The sequence below is a fragment of the Notechis scutatus genome, chromosome 3 (assembly GCF_049901735.1).
Source record: "Notechis scutatus isolate UNSWTSFEM ecotype Mainland chromosome 3, rNotScu1.2, whole genome shotgun sequence".
Lineage (NCBI taxonomy): Eukaryota > Metazoa > Chordata > Lepidosauria > Squamata > Elapidae > Notechis > Notechis scutatus.
The window spans coordinates 150216869-150231530 of NC_142011.1; the positions used below are offsets into that span (position 1 = coordinate 150216869).

General features: G+C 39.3%; 1 long non-coding RNA gene across 1 annotated transcript; it reads left to right on the forward strand.

Moving 5' to 3' along the window:
- The first annotated feature begins 6491 nt into the window (after positions 1-6491).
- Positions 6492-10965, forward strand: LOC148131438 (uncharacterized). The gene is made up of 2 exons (XR_015748846.1): positions 6492-6643; positions 9170-10965. It is a non-coding gene; the product is annotated as an uncharacterized LOC148131438 (long non-coding RNA).
- The last annotated feature ends 3697 nt before the right edge of the window (positions 10966-14662 follow it).

Sequence of the window (14662 nt, forward strand, 5' to 3'; positions counted from 1 at the left end):
GGCTCACGGGCCTTGTGTTTGACACCCCTGTAGAAGATGGTAACAATAGGACCTACTCTCCTCTTGTTTTGCCATTAAAATCAAAAAGAAATGTGCTGGCTCAAATATACTCTAGCTAATATTTAATCCACCAGGTAATTTCTTGTAATATACCCTACAGGGGTCCTAAAAAGATCTTAGCTTGCTCTGCTAAACAGCTCTATTGAGGCTTCTTCCACTGTCTGAGATTATGAATCGCTAGTCAGCTTCATTGGAATCTTTCATCAAAATATGGCAGATATAGGTATCTGTATCTCAACTTACAACATTTCACATAGTGACCATTTGAAGTTACAAAGTCACTGAAAAAAGTGACTTATGACCATTTTTCACACTTATGATCGTCACAGCATCCCCGTGGTCATATGATCAAAATTTAGATGCTTGGCAACTGACTCATATTTATGATGGTTGAAGTGTCATGGGATCACGTGATCACCTTTTGTGACCTTCTGACAAGCAAAGTTAATAGGGCAGCCATAATTGTTTAACAATCATGTTACTAATTTAACAACTGCCATGATTCACTTAACAACTGTTGCAAGAAAGTTCATTAAATGGGGCAAAATTCACTTAACAAATGTCTCACTTAACAGCAGAAATTTGGGACTCAATTGTGGTCGTAAGTTGAGGACTACCTTTATTAACAGCCCATGTTATTCCTGTGGTGAGCAACTGTTCTGTCTGAGGGCATATTTATTCTAATTGTTTCTGTTAGTTTCTGTCTTGTGCTTATGCCCATCTGACTTTGAGCTGATTTAAGAAAATCCTTTCCAGACTGAGTGTCATGCTCCTGTTGGAGACTGACTCAGGGGGAGAGGAGAAACAGCTGACAGGGAATGGAACTGTGGCTCCGGAGGTTGGGGAGGAGGTTGGGGAAGGGCAGAGGCCGGCTGGGCAGTCAGAGGAAGACCCAGGCCCATCCCTTCTCCATCCTAGGGCATGCAGGGAGAAGAAGATAAGGGAGAGACGTGAATGGCGTGGTCCATCGGGGAGGAAAGGGCCTTGATCCTCTTCATGAGCTGCAGCTGTGAGAACTGGTTGAAAGGACAGACATGCGTATGGGCTAGTGCTGGAAACAAAGCGTGGAAATATCTCTAGTCTGTCATTCCTCTCTGAGTTTGGCATTCTTCCCAGTGTGTGTTCAGATATCTGTGGACATCTTCAAGCCCTTATCTTGCCTGGTTCCCTTAATTGCTTCAGTGTGGTTTGTATTGTTTTTACTCTTATAATTTATAGGCATTTTTAGTTCAAACGGCATTTCCTCCTTTTCGTAACTGCTTGTGGGGGGCGGGGTTTGTCTCCAGTCAAGGATATTTGGAGCTTTGAAACAAAGTGAAGGAATAAAAGAGGCTTCACCTGTTTTCATGACTGTGTTTATTTTGTATCCCACCCTGGGTCACAACAGCTTTCAAATATTGTCTGGGCCGCAGGCTATCATGTTGTCTCCTTGAATTAATTCTCTACTGCTTCTCCTTTCACATCTTTCTGATGCAGAAAACCAATTGGAAATCCCTTTGTTTCCACTTAGCAGATTTTCCTGGACATTATATATTCACATGTGGGAAAGGGTGTGTTTTGTCCACACACACACACACAAATCCCCTCACGGTGTGTCCGCATAGAGAAAAAAAAGCAGTTTTTTTTTTAAAAAAAAGAAAAAACATTTCCTCCTCTGTTTTTTTCTGAAGTTTTTAGAGCAGTCAGGGATTGTCAGTACTCATTTCTTATACAAACACAATACAAGCAGCAAAAAATATTCCTTGTCTGTTGTTTGATTCAGTGGTTCTCGTGCAAATTACTGTTTTTAACACAATGTGTCTGCCTTTAAAATCCAATTAGATTTAAAAGCAGCTGCCATTGAAAATAATACCTCTGCTCAAGGAAAATACAGATTTCTGCTAATCAATTCCCATCAGAAAGAGGAGTATTGAAGCATAAATACGGAGTGCTTATTTCCATTGCAGTGTGAAGAGCTTTTACCATAGTTTTGTGAATACTCGTGTCATACACCTTAGATTCATCACCAAGAGATGGTTTTTCAGCTGCTTTGTGGGCAGGCATCCAGCCCTACAAATGTGTATGCTGAATATAACCTCTGTTTTTGACCCACTCCTCTTTGTAGTGATCTTTTCATTTTGATATCTATAACCAGATGGATTTGGTGAAGTCACCACAAAAACAGCGCATATGGATATACTCCTGACCTTGTTTGACTTTCTGCTGTTTTCTGGACCCAGTGTAAGGTTCTCCTCAGTTGTTTGATATAAAATTCTTGAAATAACTAATATCTTTCTACCAATATGCATATAGCAGGCAGAGATATAGTGCACACCATACTAAACCAGCAGTTCTGAAAGTTTGCGACTATGTATAGTGACTCCCTAAAATGATAATCAAAGTTGTGTGATCATGAATAAAGCTAAAGTTTTCATTAGTTTAGGGTTGGGCACAAAAATGAATATACCATTTATTTGCAATAATTACAGTACATTTTAATCTTTACTCCATGAGTATGGTCAGATTTTATGAAGTGGTAGCTGCCCACTTCAGCAGGAAGCTTCAGCAGGAAAAATGAGGAACACAGCACAAAATAATTTTGACTGAGCTCCTGCTTTGCTTCTTTCAACTTCAATTTTAAAACAAAACCCTCCCAATTGTTCTAACTCCATAAATTGAACCATATTTTAAACTGTGCTTCCCAAATTAATCAGGACAAATCCCAGTAATCATTATTCTCATATCACTGCAGATTGTACAACTAAATATTATGCAAAGTCACTGGTCACAGCTGCTAGGAGTGAGACAATTTAACTTTTTATTCTAATTTAATACTGTGCAGTCTTCTAAATAAGAAGGAATTAATGGGAGGAGTGAGGAGAAATATTCTATCTAGATGAATATAATTTACAGTTTGAGATTTAAATTGGATGTGTGATTAATTTTCAGAAGACATGGCAGCTTGCCTGAAGAGGAAAAGAAAGTACATGCTGAAAATTGGTGAAAACTGAGTTAATGTCAACCTGTGAAGCTTCCCTGACCTGCTCCCGAGTTGCCATAGGCAGAGGGATAGGAAATTACACCTCGCAGCTGCACCAAGCAATTTACTCCTCAATCATAACATGATGTAGTCTGGCGAGCAAGTCAAGGTCATCTCCAACAGATACCAGCAATCCTGGAGGGAGTGACTTCTACAGTGCAAAATTACTTCTACATGCAAAATTACCTCATTGGGGAATGTGACAGGTGACACACTTTGGGGGGATGGGGAAACAGGGTCAGAGGCAAGGCATGAAGAGGGTGAAGTCAGAGTTGGCTTCACCTAGGTAATGCTGATATGGTGCTCATAATAAAAGACTGGATGGCTTGAGACTCTTAATTGCATTAGGGCACTGGTCAGAACACTCCACCAACTAGTACCTTAGAAATGTTTTCACTGGGAAACAGTGGCAGTTTACTGGCAGTTTATTGAATTTGGTTATGATGTATGGTTTACTGATTAGGGAAGGGATCCTCAACCCCCAGGCTGAAAACTGGTACCGGGCTATCGCCTGTTAAGAAATGGGCTGCAGAGCCGGAGGTGTCCACATATGTGGGATCTAGGTTGCACACTCCTTCCCCTATTAGGCCCTGAAAAAAGTGTCTGTCATGAAACTGGTCCCTAGCGCCAAAAGGTTGGGACCAATGGTTTAGTGTGTCCCATTGACATTTTATTATTTATATTCTTGCTTTATTATTAAGGAATTATTATTCTATAAGTTTCCATGGGCCTAGTTGGATTTGGACACTTCCCTCCTCCCTCCCTCCCTCCCTTCCTTCCCAACTCAGTAAATTTGAAAATAGTTCTGCAATCTTCATCTTCTAATCTAAATGACAGGAACAACAGTAGAACTGGCCCTCTCCTCTCCTTGTTCCATTAGTAGATGTATTAGACAGAAAGGCATAAATTAAGAATCAGTATAGAGTGGTCTATCAAAATAAATCACATGTCCCAAAAGAGCTGCCCATATTCCAAGAATGGAATGTTGCAGCAGTAAAGATGTAGGGGAATCTACCAATCAGGGTTTATAATAAGTTTGGTCCAGACAGAATACCAGTCATAACTATGCCAAAGCAGAGGAAGACATTAATATAGAGAAAAGGAAATTGACTTCATTTTCAGTTGATTAATACAGAGGCATCAAGCACTCATAAGGCTACAGTGTGGAAAAACGCTGAGAAGGCTTTTCACACGAAACTGAGAAAGCTAATGAAATTATGTCTATTGTCAACTTTCAGTAGTGACAATTCATTCACTGAAGTATTCACACCAAGAAGCATTATCATTCAGAATAACAGCACAAGACCTGATGATGGCAGATGAGATTCTGCCGAAACATTGCTACAACTTTAAAAGCACAACTATAATGATGTGGGAAAATACCCGAACAAAGCTGAATACCATACATATAAATACCCGCAAAAACTTAAGAAAACAATTCCTATATATGTATATATATACATGTATATGTATGAAATACTTCACATTACAATACAGTTTGGTAATAAAATATCTGCAAGAAAACAACCAAGCTCAGAGAGCACCAAGGACCCTTGGTAAAATGTATGTGTATGACAATAATCATGGTACTAGAATCATGATAATTCATAGTGTAAGATTAAAAAAAAGAAGCATTTAACTTAAGGAACTCACAGTTTAAACCCAGTATGCCACATAAAAATCAGAAAATAATCAAAGAAGGAAATGAGAAAAGTTTGTGCTCAGCTCAGTTATATTTCACTTATCTAGAAGTAGTTTGAAACAGATTTTTGAAGGGAAAAGGGAAGTAGCAGAAATAGAAGGCAGTATGAATCTTAGCAGACAATCAGGAAGTACACAGTATTTTGAATTGTTTTGAAAAGTTCTCATCCTACAATTCTTTCTGTCTTCCTAAGAGACTATGTTGCACCCTGTCTGATTATAGAGTAAGTCAATGGGTCTAATGGAAAACTGATTTTACCTGTTGCAGTCTGTTGGAGGGAATGAACTAAAATGTATTAAGTCAATAGAGAGACTTCAAGGAAAGTTTTAACAAAAGGAAACCAGAATTCAGGAGTAAATTATAGACAAATAATCAAATTTGTCAAGCTCACTGCATGTTCTAAAGCTTAAAGGGAAAAGATAAAGGTAAAAATCAGGAAATAATTTTAAAAGGCGGGATGAGCCTAAAGATTATTATTTTTTATTGACAATGAGCATATGTGAATACATTGGAGAATCAGATATAGTAAATGAAAGAGAGATTCTATGGTGGAATGTAGAGATAATGGCTGGAGAAGAAGATATTTAATTTAACAAAAGCTGAAAAGATTAATGTAGACCATAAAAAGAACAAAGCACAAGAGGCTATAGAGAGTACAAAGATGACATAATTGAATAACACAGAGGATATATTTTATTGCATTTATCTATTTAAACCAATTGCATTGTGTTATAGGATAAAAATATTTAAATTGCTTTTGACATGTCATGAGGATTTTTCTGAAAACACCAAAGTGCCATATCAGTGTGCTAAATAATAATAATAAAAGTAAACCTTCACTTTTATCAGCTTGTAAATTATCTCTATTTCAAATGCATTTCTGTCTTTCAATTTAATATAGAATATGCATTGGTTTGTATATATACAGTACATTTTATAGACTAGTGATTATTTACTTTGTCCACTGAAAAGATATACATTTTTAAATTCTAGGTACTTACTGTTTGTTACACATTTAGATTATTTTTTGTTGATATAATTACTGTACATGTATATATGTACTGTATATGTGTATAGAATAATTTACATAAAATTCAAAGACACAAAACAGAATGACTACAGGCAAAAGGAATAGTTGTTTCATATGCCTTTCAAAAGGGAAAATTGAGGGGATAAGATGCTGCTGCTGCTAACTATTCAGTCATGTCCGACGCTTGGCAATTCTACGGGTCAGGTTTCTCCACATCCTCCAATCTTGCACTGCTTTTTTGAGTTTTTATTTGCTCTGGCTGGTGTCAGCTTTGTTGGGGTCCAACCATTGTGGTTTATTTGGCAGCCTGGCTTCCTATCAAACATCAGATAATAAGTCAATTTAGCACATCTAAAATTATTCTTGCCAGGTTATTTAGTGTCAATAAATAAATCATTTGTAGTTTGGCATTTCTGAAGCACTATATGTGCTGTGGCTCAAAATCAAATAGTGTATAAAAGTGTGGGAATAAAACATTGACTTGGGTATTGGATAATGATTAGTCTAAAACCTTATACATACATGTCTGCCTAAAGGTCACTGAGATAAAGCAAGGAAATTAAAAGCAAACACCAGAAACAATTAAGCAGCTCAGACAACTGTAAACAAATTCTGTGTACTATATCTAATTATTGTAATCCACAATGTGAATGCTTACTATGTACAAAATTCTCAATAAAAGGGAGCACTGGAAATTGCTCTGGACTCCCATCCCAAGTACACACGCTTGTGTCTCATTCTTTCCATGGGAGACCACCACAAGTGGTGACCCCGACGTGATCCACTGCAGGTGGTACGTGTCCGGACCTCCGTGTTTCCTCGCCTGGAATAGGTAAAGTACGTACTTAACTATTGCTGGAGAATAGGATTTTTTTCAGGGAACATGGGGGGAAAACTCTCTCAGCCACAGGAACGGCATGTTAGTGAGCTGCTGAAGTTAGTCAGGACAAACTTCTTTATCTTTAAACCCTCTGGGGGGGAGCAAATAGTTCTTTCAAAAGGTAATGTGAAAGAGCTGCTGCAAGAGATCTGGCGACAATGTCCCTGGTACTCAGAGAAGGGATCTTTAAAATTAGATACATGGAGGAAAATTGGAACTATCCTTCATGAAGAGCCACGGGCAACAGCTGAAATTTTGATATATTGGAAGGTTGTTATGACTGCTTTAGAGACCCAGCAACAACCTCTTTTAAAACCTTTAGCAGAACCTCCTCCTTATGAAGGAGTTGTGTTGCACCCCGCAACTTCTAAACTGGAATATGCCTTCTCAACCCCAACAGCGCTTACGCCTGTAGAGGAGAAAATCCAATCACAAACGGGGAAAGTTCAAGCAATGATGCATCAGGCTTTCAATGAGGGGAAATTAGAGCCTGATGAGATTCCCCAGATGAATTTGTTTCCAGTTAATAGGCAAATGAATGCTCAAGGTAATCTGCAGACTGAATGGGTTCCGATTCGTTTAGCAGTTCTTAGGGAAATTTAAAAAGCAGTTAAAGATTATGGTATTCAAAGTCCTTTTACAAAGGGGCTCTTGACAAGTTTGGCTACCTCACGCATGATTCCTAATGACTGGAAAGATTTAATGAGAATGATATTGAGTTCTACTCAGTATGTGGTTTTTGATTCAGAATATCAAAGAGAAGCTATCACTAGGGGACGGAATTCAGGGGGGCTGTATATGCCAGACCAAATCTATGGGGCAGGCTTGTTTGAATCCACTGCTGATCAAGCTACTAATTTGCCTGATCACGCACTTCCCATAGTTATGGCAGCTGTCCTTGGGGCGTTGTCCCGCATCCAGGATGTGGGAACCCCGGCACGGTCCTTTTCTCAAATTAAGAAAACAGCATCTGAGTCTTACAACGATTTTGTGGAAAGGCTACAATTGGCTATTACCAGACAAATTTCAAATGAGGAAGCAGCAAAGGAACTTTTGCTGAGATTAGCAGTCGAAAATGCAAACACTGACTGCAAGCGTATTTTACAGCCTTTGGTGGCTAGAGGTGAGGTTACTCTGGCTGATCTGTTAAAGGCATGTGCAGTGGTGGGTTCTCAGGCTTACAACATGGAGACTTTGGCTATGGCATTACAAAAAGGGATGAAACCTACAGGGAATTGTTTTAATTGTGGGAAGCCTGGCCATTTTAAAGCCCAGTGCCGTGCCCCTGGGGGGGGAATGGCATTTAACAAAAACAAAATTAAGGACGTTCGCCCGAAATCAGTCTGTCCAAAATGCAAAAAAGGGTTTCATTGGGCAAATCAATGTCGCTCTGATCAGAACCAAAATCCGGGAAACTAAATTTGGGGCGTGCAGCTAGCCCCGCTCCCAAGGCTGTCACAAAAGCATCGCCTGCAATTGCTAGGAGTGCAGGTTTGGGTTTAAAAATGAACTCAATTAATGTGACCTTTCCTAATCAAGTGTACATTGAGGACACTCATTTGCATGGGCCACTGCCAGAAAAAACAGTAGGATTGGTACTTCCCAGGTCTTCTGCATCAGAAAAAGGGTTTTTTGTTATTCCAGGGGTTATTGATCAAGATTATAGAGGGGTCATTAAGATACAATTGTACTCTGATACTCCTGCATCATTAATGGCCGGTGAATCTATTGCCCAGTTATTATTGCTTCCATACATTCCTATAAATCCTTTAATTGGGATCCCACGAACTGGCAGTTTTGGGTCCACTGAAATGGCCAGTTCTCCAGTTGCTGCAGAATTGCTAGCGCTGACAAAAAAATTGACTACAGACCAACCTAAAATGACAATTGAAATTCAAGAAAAATCATTTTCTGGCCTTATAGATTCCGGAGCAGATGTCTCTGTGATACACCAAAAGGAATGGCCAAATGAATGGGCGCTTGAGGACTCTCCGGCTGTTCGTGGAGTGGGTGGTATGCAGTTTGCAAGAAGTAGTGTACATTGGTTGAAGGCATTGCATAGAGAAACTGGTGAGACTGCAAGGATTCAACCTCTTGTGTTGCCCCTGCACATAAACTTGTGAGGTAGAGATTTGCTGTCACAATTTCGCACAAAAATTGTTATTGGATAATGGAAAAATTACAATTGTTAACCTCTCAGCCAGTCTGGATTGACCAATGGCCACTTCCAAAGGAAAAGCTTATAGCTTTACATCAATTGGTAGCTGAGCAGCTACAATTAGGCCACATTGAGCCAACTTCTAGTCCGTATAACACTCCTTCACATAAAAACAAAAACAGGGGAAGTGGATGGATATGGCTTGCCTTACATACAAAACATTCTTAATATTACCTTATACACTTTAAATTTTTTAAACATGACAGGATCTCCTGCTGCTATGGCAGCCAGTAGGCATTTTGCTTCCTCCCCTTCTGCAGGTACGCCAAGACCGAAAGTTCGGTATAGGAGACTACCAGATCCAACGTGGAGAGGACCTGTCCCGCTGATAACTTGGGGCCGAGGATACGCTGCTGTTGAAGATGAGGGGACAGTTGTTTGGGTTCCTGCTCGCTGTGTGCGTCCTTATCATCAGCCAAAGGGGCAAGGGGATGGATTTGGGGGAATGGAAAAGAAACACGTTGATCCAGGACATGGAGAAGCTAGCAAACCTTCATAATAAAACTGATTGTTGGGTATGTATGCACATGCCAACTCACAAAACATCAGGGCTTCCAATGGTTGCAGTATCTCTGGCCGAAGGTGACTGGTATAAGGGACAATGCTATGGTTGTTCAGGGATGTGGTCTAACAGTTGGACTACAAGTAACATAAATACCTTGCACCTTGGAAGCCGAATCCAAGAGGTGGCGGGTATCTGCTGGACCCACAATGAGACAGTAGAGAATATGACTTACTTGGGAACATATCCATTTTGCAACAAAACAATTGTTATTAGCAATGGAAGTTGAGTTTATCCGGATGACATGAAAACTAAAAATCTCACTTACTTTGTACATAACATGTCTCGATATGATATCACATCTTTGATCAATGAAAATAGGTGTCCATATATTCCTGCCACATGTTGTCCCACCACGAGAGAAAACCAGTTGCCCAAATGTGAGAATGGGAAATACGCACCACCATCCACTTATTTGGCTATGTTAATGGAATCCTTTGCACAATTAATCTATGCTGAACCAAATACGGTTGGTCATCTCCTGGGAGTAAATCTATGGTTGCTGTGTGGACGGATGGCTTATGATCGCATGCCAGCACGATGGAAAGGAGTCTGCACCTTTGGGAAAGTAATCCCATCTCATTTCATTCAAAAATCTTTGGGGACTGCTCATATCCGCAATGCGCGTTCCGCAACGAAGTAAACTCTGTTTTGACTCATGACTACTGGACACAGATATCAAGGGGAGTTATTCCTCCTTTAGGAGTCATGATGAACTATAGAGATTTACATCGTTTAAACAATTGGACAGTTACTATGTTTAAAGACACCATTAAAATGCTAAAGCTGTTTGAAGAAGAGCAAGGAAAAATCCGTGACTTTGTCCTGCAAACCAGATATGCGGTGGACACTATTTTGGCTGCGCAAGGGGGGGGGTTGCGCTGTGATTCATACGCATTGTTGCATGTATATCTCTGATTATTCTCCAAACATTACAGCTACTATACAGCATATGGAACAAACCCTGAAGGAGAATCCATTACAATCAGAGGGTGAGGGACTGGACGTGTGGTCTGCACTTTGGTCCTGGTTGCCAGATGGTTCATGGATTCATCACCTAATTGTTGGAGCGATATTGCTTATTATATTTTCTCTCTTTGTATGCTGTTGTATTCAATGTCTCCCTGGACTTTTAGGAATGTGTCAGGTGAAGCCTATGGAAGGAGAACTGCTGTTGCAGATGGCGAAAAGCTACCGAGGCATCCGCGATCATCAAAAAACTAAAACAGGGGAGATGTGGGAATAAAACATTGACTTGGGTATTGGATAATGATTAGTCTAAAACCTTATACATACATGTCTGCCTAAAGGTCACTGAGATAAAGCAAGGAAATTAAAAGCAAACACCAGAAACAATTAAGCAGCTCAGACAACTGTAAACAAATTCTGTGTACTATATCTAATTATTGTAATCCACAATGTGAATGCTTACTATGTACAAAATTCTCAATAAAAGGGAGCACTGGAAATTGCTCTGGACTCCCATCCCGAGTACACACGCTTGTGTCTCATTCTTTCCATGGGAGACCACCACAAAAAGTAATCATCAAATAGAATAGAACGGAACAGAACAGAACAGAAGAGTAGAGTAGAATAGAATAGAGTAGAGTAGAGTAGAGTAGCGTAGTGTAGTGTAGCATAGCATAACATAGTTGGAAGGGATCTTGTAGGTCAACTAGTCCAACCCACTGCTCAAGCAGGAGACCCTATACCCTTTCTGAAAGAGGGCTGTCCAGCCTTTTCTTGAAAGCTTCCAGTGATGAAGCTCTCACAACTTCTGAAGGCAAGCTGTTCTATGTGTCCTCACTACCAGAAAAATTTCTCCTTATTTCTAGGTTGAATCTCTCCTTGATCAGTTTCCATCTATTATTCCTTGTCTGGCCTTCAGATGCTTTGGAAAACAGGTTGACCCCCTCCTCCTCTCTGTGATAGCCCTTCAAATATTGGAACACTGCTACCATGTCACTCCCTGGTCCTTTTCTTCATTAAACTAGCCATGCCCAGTTCATATGTATGCCAGCACACATCTTTGCCTTCTCAATACTGCTATTCATTAAATGTTTAGGTCTCCTTAAGTTAAGATGCTTAATAAATGAGGTTTTGTTGGTGTCTAGAGAAAAGCCTGATAGGAAGTGTTTGTCATTATTTTATTGCATTCCCTCAGAAGATGGGAATCACATGATCAACCTTAGCTGAACTCAATATCTAAGGAGGGAAATACCTGGTTAGTTCTTGGTTGGGGGAATTCTTAAATCTTAAAATTAAATTAAGAAGACAACAGCAAACCATTTCTATTATGGTGCCAAGAAAAATGCATAAATGCAATCATTTGGAATGAAGCTGAACTCAAGGGCAACTTTAATTTGCTAGTCATACACATTAGCTTGCTTCTAATGAAACCAGTGAGAGCAATCATCTTTCATTTTTGAAAGATTATGCCTGTGTACTTTATGAAAAAAAAATACAACATTTGAAAATATCTTAGAAGAAGCAATTCCATAAATGGCCCATTTCTGTGAGGCCTACCCATGTTTGAGAACCAAAATATTATTGACAAGGCCACAGTTTTGAAAGCTGCTTGTCTTATAAATATCTCTATATATTTTCCTAAATAAAAAAAATCACACAAAATGGCTTGGTGGATATACATAGATGCACACATCCTGCATTTCTTCATGTGTTCCCTTTCTGAGTAAGGAAAGTTATAAAAAAGATCTAAAAGGAGGTATAAAATGATAAACTTAAATAGCATGAGATTAAGAAAAGGAAATAGAACTGAATCCTATTCATAATTATACAAAACACTATATGCATTTGTCATTTAGTCACTTCTGTATTTACCCAGCACCCATTAATTCATTCTTGAACCTTTCTTTTTTTTTTTCCTTTTACTTCTTATGCACACTATCCCATTGCATTGAATTTTAATATATACCAAAGTAGTGGGGGAGGGGAAACATACGTCCACATTGGCATTTTCACTCCTTTCAAAAAATGTTCTCTTCTAAATCACATTCTACCATTCGTTTCCACATCTTAATATTTCTCCATCCACTTGCTTGTTTTTGGTAAACATTCTTTTTATTTTCAAATGAATAACATTCTAGTTAATCATAGATTCATAGACCAATCCAAATCAACATATAAAAGAACAAATAAAAATGAATTAAAGAAAATTTTAGTCATATTGGCACATGCACATGAAACATAACTACCCAGAAGCAATATACGGTAATTGTGATGATCAATTTCATTTGATTTGTACATATGATATATAAAGGAACCATATGAATTAAATAGAAAGAAAACCTGCAACTGTTCCTTTCTCATGTTCTGCAGGAGGTGCTTAGATGAAAGGAAGCTAAAATGAACAGGATGGAAGCTGTAAATCAAGTCTGAGTTTATTTCTGACACATAAAAGAAATTCCTGGGATACGCCTGTTTTTCTTAATTCTCCAAATATATTCCATATTCACATCAAGATAACTGATTTTCCTTGTACTTCCAGGCATAACCAGGAGACAAGTTGTGAAAGATTGACAAGGTGTCTAGAACTGCATAAAATATACACATTTGTTTTGTGGTTGGTAGTAATCATCTCCTGGAGAAAACCTTTATGATTGATGGTTAAGAGTCAATAATAACTTGATGGCCTATAATCAGTCAAACAATGTAGTAATCATCAGCGTCAGTTCAAAACACACAAAACTGCAGTTTCTCGTGGAAAGGTAGAAAGGAAACAACTCTTGTCTTATATCTATCAACTCTTCCAGTTTAGAAAGGACTATCATGGTTTTGGATCTATCATTATTCTTGGGAGAAGGTACTAAAATGAGCAGCTCCCATGGGGCTTTCAAAAGCAACACTCTACAGGAGGTATGTGAAAGAGATTCCCTGCTGTGATCACCAGTTCTTTGAAGAAACCCCTAGCAGCAATGCCCTGATCCTGATTAAGACCTCAGATACCACTTTGGAACCATCATTTAAATACAGAAGCCAGTGAGAAAGAAGCAGGATGTTTCGAAGATCAGCAGGGTGTATCACAGGGATACAAGCCATGAGAAGCCCAAAGGCTCCAGTCATGTTAGCTGAGGAATTCTGGGAGTTGAAGTCCACAGGTCTTAAATTTGCCAAGTTTGAAGACCCTTGCTTTATACAAAACATATAAATATGATCTTGGAACCACTGAATGAAATATTTCAGAGCTCCTGGAGCATGAGGGAACTGTCAAAGAGCTGGAAAAGAGTTGATGTGGTTCCAATCTTCAAAAAAAGGGAGAGAGGGAATGGATCGAGGAAGCATCAAAGATGATAAGGGGTCTGGAAGAACAGTTAAGGTTTAGCCTAACAAAGAGAAGGCTTAGGATAGACATGATAGCAATCTTTTAATACTTGAAGGGTTTTCACAGGAAAGAAGAGGTTGACTTATTCTCCACACCACTTAAGGGCAGGACAAGAAGCAATGGGTGGAGGCTCATCAAAGGAAGATCCAACTTGGAATTTCCTGACAGTGAGAACAATTATTCAGTGAAACAGCTTGTTTCTTGGTGTTGTGTATGCTCAATTATTGGAGGTTTTCAAGAAAAGATTGGATAGCTGTTTGTCTGGGGTGGTATAAGGACTCCTTCCTTGGGCAGGGGGTGGGAATAGAAGACCTCCAAGGTCCCTTCCATCCCTATGTGTCAGTGATGACCTGGGGCATGACACAAAAATAACACAGTCACAAAAATAGAATAAATTCCCCTCAATGTCCAATTATCCTCGACTTGATATAATACTCTTCCAAAAAAACAGTCTATGAAGAAAGTAAATGCTGTCCAAACCAAAAGTAAAAATAATCAGAAATAAAAAAAACCAACACAAACCACACTGGAGTCAGTAACATGGCAAGCCAGGATGATAAATTGCAGACTTCCACAAGATAAAGCAGCAACTGCAGTCGGGAAGACACCAAAACCCAGATAAGCCTCGACCAAAATAAAACACACTTTGCTTCCAGCAAAGAGCTATTTAAAATGCCCCACTTATATCCTGTTCTCCCAGCTGCAACTAATGAAAGGGATCAGGGCCTTTTCCTCCCCCATAAGACATGTTGCTCCCTTCTCCGTTCCTCCCTGCGTGCTCTAGGATGAAGAAGGGATGGCCCTGGGTCTTCCTCTGAATGCCCAGCTAGACTTTGCTCTTCCCTCATT